Here is a 6,213-nt window from a genome sequence, read left to right as displayed (position 1 = left end):
ACAACAAAAATAACAACAAAAATAACAAAAAAATAACAACAAATATAACAACAAAAATAACAACAAAAATAACAACAAGAATAAGAACAAAAATAACAACAAAAATAACAACAAAAATAACAACAAAAATAACAACAAGAATCGTTCGCCAAGGTTCGCCAAGGTTCGCCAAGGTTCGCCAAGGTTCGCCAAGGTTCGCCAAGGTTCGCCAAGGTTCGCCAAGGTTCGCCAAGGTTCGCCAAGGTTCGCCAAGGTTCGCCAAGGTTCGTCAAGGTTCGTCAAGGTTCGCCAAGGTTCGCCAAGGTTCGCCAAGGTTCGCCAAGGTTCGCCAAGGTTCGCCAAGGTTCGCCAAGGTTCGCCAAGGTTCGCCAAGGTTCGCCAAGGTTCGCCAAGGTTCGCCAAGGTTCGCCAAGGTTCGCCAAGGTTCGCCAAGGTTCGCCAAGGTTCGCCAAGGTTCGCCAAGGTTCGCCAAGGTTCGCCAAGGTTCGCCAAGTTTTGTTGACAAAAACAACAAAAATAACAACAAAAATAACAACAAAAATAACAACAAAAATAACAACAAAAATAAGAACAAAAATAAGAACAAAAATAACAACAAAAATAACAACAAGAATAAGAACAAAAATAAGAACAAAAATAAAAACAAAAATAACAACAAAAATAACAACAAGAATCGTTCGCCAAGGTTCGCTAAGGTTCGCCAAGGTTCGCCAAGGTTCGTCAAGGTTCGTCAAGGTTCGCCAAGGTTCGCCAAGGTTCGCCAAGGTTCGCCAAGGTTCGCCAAGGTTCGCCAAGGTTCGCCAAGGTTCGCCAAGGTTCGCCAAGGTTCGCCAAGGTTCGCCAAGGTTCGCCAAGGTTCGCCAAGGTTCGCCAAGGTTCGCCAAGGTTCGCCAAGGTTCGCCAAGGTTCGCCAAGGTTCGCCAAGGTTCGCCAAGGTTCGCCAAGGTTCGCCAAGGTTCGCCAAGGTTCGCCAAGGTTCGCCAAGGTTCGCCAAGGTTCGCCAAGGTTCGCCAAGGTTCGCCAAGGTTCGCCAAGGTTCGCCAAGGTTCGCCAAGGTTCGCCAAGGTTCGCCAAGGTTCGCCAAGGTTCGCCAAGGTTCGCCAAGGTTCGCCAAGGTTCGCCAAGGTTCGCCAAGGTTCGCCAAGGTTCGCCAAGGTTCGCCAAGGTTCGCCAAGGTTCGCCAAGGTTCGCCAAGGTTCGCCAAGGTTCGCCAAGGTTCGCCAAGGTTCGCCAAGGTTCGCCAAGGTTCGCCAAGGTTCGCCAAGGTTCGCCAAGGTTCGCCAAGGTTCGCCAAGGTTCGCCAAGGTTCGCCAAGGTTCGCCAAGGTTCGCCAAGGTTCGCCAAGGTTCGCCAAGGTTCGCCAAGGTTCGCCAAGGTTCGCCAAGGTTCGCCAAGGTTCGCCAAGGTTCGCCAAGGTTCGCCAAGGTTCGCCAAGGTTCGCCAAGGTTCGCCAAGGTTCGCCAAGGTTCGCCAAGGTTCGCCAAGGTTCGCCAAGGTTCGCCAAGGTTCGCCAAGGTTCGCCAAGGTTCGCCAAGGTTCGCCAAGGTTCGCCAAGGTTCGCCAAGGTTCGCCAAGGTTCGCCAAGGTTCGCCAAGGTTCGCCAAGGTTCGCCAAGGTTCGCCAAGGTTCGCCAAGGTTCGCCAAGGTTCGCCAAGGTTCGCCAAGGTTCGCCAAGGTTCGCCAAGGTTCGCCAAGGTTCGCCAAGGTTCGCCAAGGTTCGCCAAGGTTCGCCAAGGTTCGCCAAGGTTCGCCAAGGTTCGCCAAGGTTCGCCAAGGTTCGCCAAGGTTCGCCAAGGTTCGCCAAGGTTCGCCAAGGTTCGCCAAGGTTCGCCAAGGTTCGCCAAGGTTCGCCAAGGTTCGCCAAGGTTCGCCAAGGTTCGCCAAGGTTCGCCAAGGTTCGCCAAGGTTCGCCAAGGTTCGCCAAGGTTCGCCAAGGTTCGCCAAGGTTCGCCAAGGTTCGCCAAGGTTCGCCAAGGTTCGCCAAGGTTCGCCAAGGTTCGCCAAGGTTCGCCAAGGTTCGCCAAGGTTCGCCAAGGTTCGCCAAGGTTCGCCAAGGTTCGTCAAGGTTTTTTTAACCTTGGCGAACCTTGGCGAACCTTGGCGAACCTTGGCGAACCTTGGCGAACCTTGGCGAACCTTGGCGAACCTTGGCGAACCTTGGCGAACCTTGGCGAACCTTGGCGAACCTTGGCGAACCTTGGCGAACCTTGGCGAACCTTGGCGAACCTTGGCGAACCTTGGCGAACCTTGGCGAACCTTGGCGAACCTTGGCGAACCTTGGCGAACCTTGGCGAACCTTGGCGAACCTTGGCGAACCTTGGCGAACCTTGTTGTTATTTTTGTTGTTATTTTTGTTGTTATTTTTGTTGTTATTGTCAACAAAACTTGGCGAACCTTTGCGAACCTTGGCGAACCTTTGCGAACCTTGGCGAACCTTGGCGAACCTTGGCGAACCTTGGCGAACCTTGGCGAACCTTGGCGAACCTTGGCGAACCTTGGCGAACCTTGGCGAACCTTGGCGAACCTTGGCGAACCTTGGCGAACCTTGGCGAACCTTGGCGAACCTTGGCGAACCTTGGCGAACCTTGGCGAACCTTGGCGAACCTTGGCGAACCTTGGCGAACCTTGGCGAACCTTGGCGAACCTTGGCGAACCTTGGCGAACCTTGGCGAACCTTGGCGAACCTTGGCGAACCTTGGCGAACCTTGGCGAACCTTGGCGAACCTTGGCGAACCTTGGCGAACCTTGGCGAACCTTGGCGAACCTTGGCGAACCTTGGCGAACCTTGGCGAACCTTGGCGAACCTTGGCGAACCTTGGCGAACCTTGGCGAACCTTGGCGAACCTTGGCGAACCTTGGCGAACCTTGGCGAACCTTGGCGAACCTTGGCGAACCTTGGCGAACCTTGGCGAACCTTGGCGAACCTTGGCGAACCTTGGCGAACCTTGGCGAACCTTGGCGAACCTTGGCGAACCTTGGCGAACCTTGGCGAACCTTGGCGAACCTTGGCGAACCTTGGCGAACCTTGGCGAACCTTGGCGAACCTTGGCGAACCTTGGCGAACCTTGGCGAACCTTGGCGAACCTTGGCGAACCTTGGCGAACCTTGGCGAACCTTGGCGAACCTTGGCGAACCTTGGCGAACCTTGGCGAACCTTGGCGAACCTTGGCGAACCTTGGCGAACCTTGGCGAACCTTGGCGAACCTTGGCGAACCTTGGCGAACCTTGGCGAACCTTGGCGAACCTTGGCGAACCTTGGCGAACCTTGGCGAACCTTGGCGAACCTTGGCGAACCTTGGCGAACCTTGGCGAACCTTGGCGAACCTTGGCGAACCTTGGCGAACCTTGGCGAACCTTGGCGAACCTTGGCGAACCTTGGCGAACCTTGGCGAACCTTGGCGAACCTTGGCGAACCTTGGCGAACCTTGGCGAACCTTGGCGAACCTTGGCGAACCTTGGCGAACCTTGGCGAACCTTGGCGAACCTTGGCGAACCTTGGCGAACCTTGGCGAACCTTGGCGAACCTTGGCGAACCTTGGCGAACCTTGGCGAACCTTGGCGAACCTTGGCGAACCTTGGCGAACCTTGGCGAACCTTGGCGAACCTTGGCGAACCTTGGCGAACCTTGGCGAACCTTGGCGAACCTTGGCGAACCTTGGCGAACCTTGGCGAACCTTGGCGAACCTTGGCGAACCTTGGCGAACCTTGGCGAACCTTGGCGAACCTTGGCGAACCTTGGCGAACCTTGGCGAACCTTGGCGAACCTTGGCGAACCTTGGCGAACCTTGGCGAACCTTGGCGAACCTTGGCGAACCTTGGCGAACCTTGGCGAACCTTGGCGAACCTTGGCGAACCTTGGCGAACCTTGGCGAACCTTGGCGAACCTTGGCGAACCTTGGCGAACCTTGGCGAACCTTGGCGAACCTTGGCGAACCTTGGCGAACCTTGACGAACCTTGACGAACCTTGGCGAACCTTGGCGAACCTTAGCGAACCTTGGCGAACGATTCTTGTTGTTATTTTTGTTGTTATTTTTGTTTTTATTTTTGTTCTTATTTTTGTTCTTATTCTTGTTGTTATTTTTGTTGTTATTTTTGTTCTTATTTTTGTTCTTATTTTTGTTGTTATTTTTGTTGTTATTTTTGTTGTTATTTTTGTTGTTATTTTTGTTGTTTTTGTCAACAAAACTTGGCGAACCTTGGCGAACCTTGGCGAACCTTGGCGAACCTTGGCGAACCTTGGCGAACCTTGGCGAACCTTGGCGAACCTTGGCGAACCTTGGCGAACCTTGGCGAACCTTGGCGAACCTTGGCGAACCTTGGCGAACCTTGGCGAACCTTGGCGAACCTTGGCGAACCTTGGCGAACCTTGGCGAACCTTGGCGAACCTTGGCGAACCTTGACGAACCTTGACGAACCTTGGCGAACCTTGGCGAACCTTGGCGAACCTTGGCGAACCTTGGCGAACCTTGGCGAACCTTGGCGAACCTTGGCGAACCTTGGCGAACCTTGGCGAACCTTGGCGAACCTTGGCGAACGATTCTTGTTGTTATTTTTGTTGTTATTTTTGTTGTTATTTTTGTTGTTATTTTTGTTCTTATTCTTGTTGTTATTTTTGTTGTTATTTTTGTTGTTATATTTGTTGTTATTTTTTTGTTATTTTTGTTGTTATTTTTGTTGTTATTTTAGTTGTTATTTTTGTTGTTATTTTTGTTGTTATATTTGTTGTTATTTTTTTGTTATTTTTGTTCTTGTTCTTATTCTGTTTCTTTTTTTTGTTCTTATTTATGTTAATATTTTTGTTCTTATTTTAGTTCTTATTTTTGTTGTTATTTTTGTTCTTATTTTTGTTCGTATTTTTGTTCTTATTTTTGTTCTTATTTTTGTTCTTATTTTTGTTGTTATTTTTGTTGTTATTGTCAACAAAACTTGGCGAACCTTGGCGAACCTTGGCGAACCTTGGCGAACCTTGGCGAACCTTGGCGAACCTTGACGAACCTTGACGAACCTTGGCGAACCTTGGCGAACCTTGGCGAACCTTGGCGAACCTTGGCGAACCTTGGCGAACCTTGGCGAACCTTGGCGAACCTTGGCGAACCTTGGCGAACCTTGGCGAACCTTGGCGAACGATTCTTGTTGTTATTTTTGTTGTTATTTTTGTTGTTATTTTTGTTGTTATTTTTGTTCTTATTCTTGTTGTTATTTTTGTTGTTATTTTTGTTGTTATATTTGTTGTTATTTTTTTGTTATTTTTGTTGTTATTTTTGTTGTTATTTTAGTTGTTATTTTTGTTGTTATTTTTGTTGTTATATTTGTTGTTATTTTTTTGTTATTTTTGTTCTTGTTCTTATTCTGTTTCTTTTTTTTGTTCTTATTTATGTTAATATTTTTGTTCTTATTTTAGTTCTTATTTTTGTTGTTATTTTTGTTCTTATTTTTGTTCGTATTTTTGTTCTTATTTTTGTTCTTATTTTTGTTCTTATTTTTGTTGTTATTTTTGTTGTTATTGTCAACAAAACTTGGCGAACCTTGGCGAACCTTGGCGAACCTTGGCGAACCTTGGCGAACCTTGGCGAACCTTGGCGAACCTTGGCGAACCTTGGCGAACCTTGGCGAACCTTGGCGAACCTTGGCGAACCTTGGCGAACCTTGGCGAACCTTGGCGAACCTTGGCGAACCTTGGCGAACCTTGGCGAACCTTGGCGAACCTTGGCGAACCTTGGCGAACCTTGGCGAACCTTGGCGAACCTTGGCGAACCTTGGCGAACCTTGGCGAACCTTGGCGAACCTTGGCGAACCTTGGCGAACCTTGGCGAACCTTGGCGAACCTTGGCGAACCTTGGCGAACCTTGGCGAACCTTGGCGAACCTTGGCGAACCTTGGCGAACCTTGGCGAACCTTGGCGAACCTTGGCGAACCTTGGCGAACCTTGGCGAACCTTGGCGAACCTTGGCGAACCTTGGCGAACCTTGGCGAACCTTGGCGAACCTTGGCGAACCTTGGCGAACCTTGGCGAACCTTGGCGAACCTTGGCGAACCTTGGCGAACCTTGGCGAACCTTGGCGAACCTTGGCGAACCTTGGCGAACCTTGGCGAACCTTGGCGAACCTTGGCGAACCTTGGCGAACCTTGGCGAACCTTGGCGAACCTTGGCGAACCTTGGCGAACCTTGGCGAACCTTGGCGAACCTTGGCGAACCTTGGCGAACCTTGGCG

Source organism: Daphnia pulicaria, chromosome 3, assembly GCF_021234035.1.
Source record: "Daphnia pulicaria isolate SC F1-1A chromosome 3, SC_F0-13Bv2, whole genome shotgun sequence".
NCBI lineage: Eukaryota > Metazoa > Arthropoda > Branchiopoda > Diplostraca > Daphniidae > Daphnia > Daphnia pulicaria.
The sequence above is the reverse complement of the archived record's forward strand: the minus strand, read 5'-3'. Positions refer to the sequence as shown.